We start from the raw sequence: 5,086 nt of genomic DNA, 5'->3' as shown, positions 1-5,086 counted from the left end.
GTGTTGACCTCTTCTTCAACTTCGTTGGTAGCTTTTTTTAACTGGCTATATCAAATTTTAATAATGCTCGATGCGTAATTAATATCTACTGACGGTACATATTTTTTTATTCTGGTAGGCTAGCATCCGGGAAAGATTCTTTCGGCTGCAGGAGGAGGGGTCATTTCTGAAGGACTTGGAGGAGGAAACACTGTACCGGATGCGAGAAGGAGCGGAAGGTGAGAAGATAACCACCCGATTCGGGGAGGGGGTAGTGGAGACAATTTTGTATCGGGGAAGGGAGAATAAAATTCCCCCCCCAAATGTTTACAATGACGGTGGGGGAGGTGATGATGTATAATTATAGTGCAGATAAGTTTTTTATATTTAAAAGAATAATAAAATGAGAATTATTTGAAACAAAATGTTTGTTTTAATATATATGAATTTAAACAATTTTGTATCCCTATTCCTTTTAGAAAACATTATATATTTGGTATATCAAAATATAGAAATTGGGAATTGTATACCCTAATTTTTGGTATCGTATAGAATTTTTAATAGGGTACCTCAATTCGTTATTTTTTCATACCCTTATTTTCCTAGGGTAAACCCTTCAATATTTACGGATAATTTCATGAGGAATCGATAACTTATTATTTACTGATAAACTTTTAAATTGAAATCATATTTTTATCTCATCAAACAACGGAGTTATTGAGCATAATTCCCGAAAAATTCGGCTTTTTCGGCCATAGGGCCAAAACCGCTGGTCCAATCGGTCTGAGGGTTCTGGGAAATACTCAGTACGACAGTATTGAGTACCCCCACGCTGCTCAACCCCCTAAGGGATACATAGGGGATGTCCTGACGAAAATGATATTCCCGTACCCTTTAAACCCTTTGATATTCTGAAAAGGGTCTCCGGTTTTCTCGCCGGGATTTGAAGGGGGCATCAAGAGTGACCCATCTTCACATTTGGTCGCTTCTAGAGCGTATAGAAAAAATGAAAAAAAATCCGAAAAGTCAATTCGGCTAACGGGTCATACTTACCCCACATCTTTTGGTGTAAGCCCCACGGAGAAAGATCTTATCTGGAACCCTACACGCTGAAATGTCGGGCCGACAGCCTGAGCTAGCCTCTGACGGCTGGCGACTTACTGCCGATATATACTGCTTAAAAGAGGCAGTGGAAAGGGAAAAGGCTGGGGGGTAAGGGATGGGCGGGTAACGCAATTCTACTCTATCTTCATGACCCCCGCGTTAAATGTCAATTTCCGAATAGGAGGAGACCGAGAATAATCGGGATAGAATGAAAGAATAGTGAAGGGGAATTATAGAGAATCAGCGGGATGTTCAAAAATTAGGTCTTGAGAACTTTAATTAATTTTTTATTTGATATTAGATGCGATGGCCTTGGGTCATAATTTTTCCTGCATAGGTGGGGTTGACGTGATGCAATTAGATTGCATATGATGGACAAAAGCTCCCTTCTTTCACGTGACGTCATTTGTTTTTCTCGGTGACCGATAGTTTTTAATGTATCCAGGTTTGAGTTTCAAGGTTAAACCATCGCCGAGATGATTTTTTTGCATGGGTTAAGTTGATGTGATGAAATTAGATTGCATATGATGGACAAAAGCTCCCTTCTTTCACGTGACGTCATTTGTTTTTCTCGGTGACCGATAGTTTTTAATGTATCCAGGTTTGAGTTTCAAGGTCAAACCATCGCCGAGATGATTTTTTTGCATGGGTTAAGTTGATGTGATGAAATTAGATCGCATATGAAAGGCAAATGCCCCCTCTTTCACGTGACGTCATTTGTTTTTCTTTGCGACCGATTTCCGGGTTTGAGTTTCAAGGTCAAACCTGCGCCGGAACAAACATTTTCCCCCTACTCTCACAAAGTCTTCCGGCCAGAACTTTTCAGGCTAGGTTAGTAGCCAGACGAACGGTTGGCCAAGCAGCGTCTTTTTCTCAGTGAGGCGGCTGCAATGGGATCTGACCCCAGTAGGATAGCTATGAAATGATGGTGTCGCATTAAAAACGATATTGAGGAAGGCAACGGGAAACCACTTCAATTATCACTCCATAGATAAATATGATGGTCCCTATGGATATATATATATATGTATATATATATATATATATATATATGTATATATATATATATATATATAATGGGCTGACACAATATAACACAAATAGAATAGAATAGTAACATTTAAATATGATGGTCCCTATGGATATATATATATATATATATGTATATATATATATATATATATATATATATATATATATATATATATGTATATAAATGTATATATATATATACATACATATATATATCATGGGGAGAAAGCAGTTAAGTTCTGCTGAAGACGGGCTGGTCATCACCAACACTTGGTTTAGACACCACAAAAGAAGAGGGTATACATGGAAAATGCCAGGTGACTCAGGAAGATAGCAGCTATATTATATCCTGGTTAGACACAGGTTTAGGAACTGTGTGATAAATTCGCACAGCTTTCCTGGGAGCAGATGTGGACTCACTGACCACAATTTAGTTGTTGTGAAATGCAGCGTCCGTTTTAAAAAGATAAGGCAGGGGCGGCGAGTTAGAAAATGGAATGTAGAAGCATTACATGATTTGATAAGGAAGAATTACAAAGAGGCGGTAGGTGAAATCATGGAGGATGGTAAAGAGCTAAGTGCTATCGAAGAAAAATGGGAAAGTATCAAGAAAAGGTTGTCTAAAGCCGCAAAAGACACTAAAGGAACCGTTAACGCTAAAAGGACTAGGAAACCATGGATCACGAATGAAATGACTACAAAGCTGGATGAGCGGCGAAAATGGAAGAATGTAAATACAGAATTAGGCAAAATGAAGTGCAAATAATTGAACAATAAATTGAGGCGGGCAACAAATAAAGCAAAAGAAGTAAGGTGGAAGGAGCAGTGCGAGGATATGGAAAGTCTGCAGAGGAAGGGTGAAATCGGTGCACTGTAGAGCAAAGTTAAATATTTATCGGGAATTAAGAAAGGGAGATCTATGCTAACAGTTAGAGCTAATGGCGGGTAAGATAATAGTTGACACAGGAAAGATCCAAGAGAGATGGAAGGAATATATAGAAGGACTGTATAGTAAAGAACATAGACCAACGAAGTTAGACATAGAAAAGGAACATGACGTAGAGGAAGATAGCTTAGGTCCAGGCATACTCGACAATGAGATAGGAAGGCAATTAAGGGAGATGAAACTAAATAAGGCGGTGGGGATGGATAACATTCCCGCGGAACTTTTAAAAATGTTCAGGAAAATGTGGAAGGAAGAGGCTATATGGGCTGATTCGTAGTATTTATGAGGAAGGAATCTGGCCGGAAGACTTTGTGAGATCAGTTTAAGTTCCTATTCCGAAAAAGGTAAAGGCTACATCATATGAGGACTACAGGACGATAAGTTTGCTATCTCACGCAGCTAAAGTTGTTCTCAGGATCATAAACAAAAGGATGGAGAGTAGGGCAAATGATTACTTAGGGGATGACCAGTTTGGGTTTAGGAAGGGGAGAGGGATGCGTGATGCAATTGGAATAATGAGATCACAATTTAAGAGGATTGTAGAATACAACCAGGAGGTATTTGCCTTTTTCGTAGATTGCGAAAAAGCGTTTGTTAGAGTGAATTGGGAAAAACAAATTAGTATATTGAAGAAAATGGGATAAATTTGGAGGGAAAGGAGGCGAATCCGCACCCTGTACATGTCTCAGATTGCTCAGGTGCGGGCGGGTAGCAGGGAGTCCGGATGGGCGGTGTTAGGAAGAGGTGTAAGGCAGGGTTGCCCATTATCACCGTTGCTGTTCAACCTGTAGGTAGAGGAAAAGGTTACAGAGGCATGGGAAAAACTGGAGGTAGGAATGAAAGTGGGCGGGGAATTTGTAAAATCAGTTAGGTGGTTTGATGACCAAGCTTTAGTTTGTCAGTCAGCCAAAGGGTATCAAGCATTGCTGAGTGAATTGGAAATTCGGTGCGACAGGTATGGAATGAGAATCAATATTAATAAAACTAAGGTTATGCGATTTTCTAGAAAGAAAAGGCTAAGCTAAACATTAAATAGGAGGGCAAAAACTACAGCACGTAGAACAGTTTACGTTTCTTGGTAGTGTTTTGGACCAAGACGGTCAAAGTTGGCAAAGAGGCTATCACAAAGAGGAGGGAGTTGATGACAGGGACGTTGAGTAAGGATATTTAGAAAATACTTGTAAAAACTTTGATATGGAGCGTAGCTATGTACGGCCTGGAAACGTGTTCATTGAAGCAGGAGGATAGACGTAGGCTTGAGGTTTTTAAATGTGTGTATGGAAAAGAATGGATAAGGTGAATTGGACAGAGAAGTAAACAAACGAGGAAGTGCTTGGTATGGTGGGCCAAGAGAGGGGTTTGGTGGGGGAAATCCTATGGAAGCAGGAAAAGTTGATGAAGGGGGTATTGACCGGCATCGGGATGTTGAAGACTGTAATAGAGGGGTGAATGTTAGGAAAACGAGGAAACGGAAGGAACAGGATAAGGATGTTGGACGGGATGAATGGAGAAAGAGAGTACTCAGAACTGAAGAGGGACCTAATGTAAAGTAGGATTTTTTTTGCTAGGGGTCACAAATTATTTAATTAGCAATTATGTCCATCCAAAAACTTACCCTAACCGATAAATTACCTAATAATAATTTGTGTATATATATATATATATATATATATATGCATGTGTGTGTATATATGTGTGTGTGTGCCTTTATTTCTACATTCGAATTTCTTTTTACGGGTGTCCAGTATAGAAGAATAAGGATTGTATCAATACTAAATAATTAAATGGTTGCATTCTCTTTTGTTTCCTACCAATTGAATTTGCATTCCAGGTGGGTTCATCCCATGTTTGAAGAAGGGATGAAGAAGATTCTTGATCCTAAACAATTTTCATATATAATTTTCTTTGATTAAACCTTTTATAAAATTCATTTTTTCATAGAATGCATTATCATACTCTCATTGACCTTTACCGGAAAAATGGTTTCGCAAAATGATTAATTTACTTTACAAGAAATATTCCAGA

Source organism: Hetaerina americana, unplaced genomic scaffold (assembly GCF_022747635.1).
Source record: "Hetaerina americana unplaced genomic scaffold, ioHetAmer1.1.p SCAF_113, whole genome shotgun sequence".
NCBI classification, from domain to species: Eukaryota; Metazoa; Arthropoda; class Insecta; order Odonata; family Calopterygidae; genus Hetaerina; species Hetaerina americana.
Note: the sequence above shows the minus strand (reverse complement) of the source record.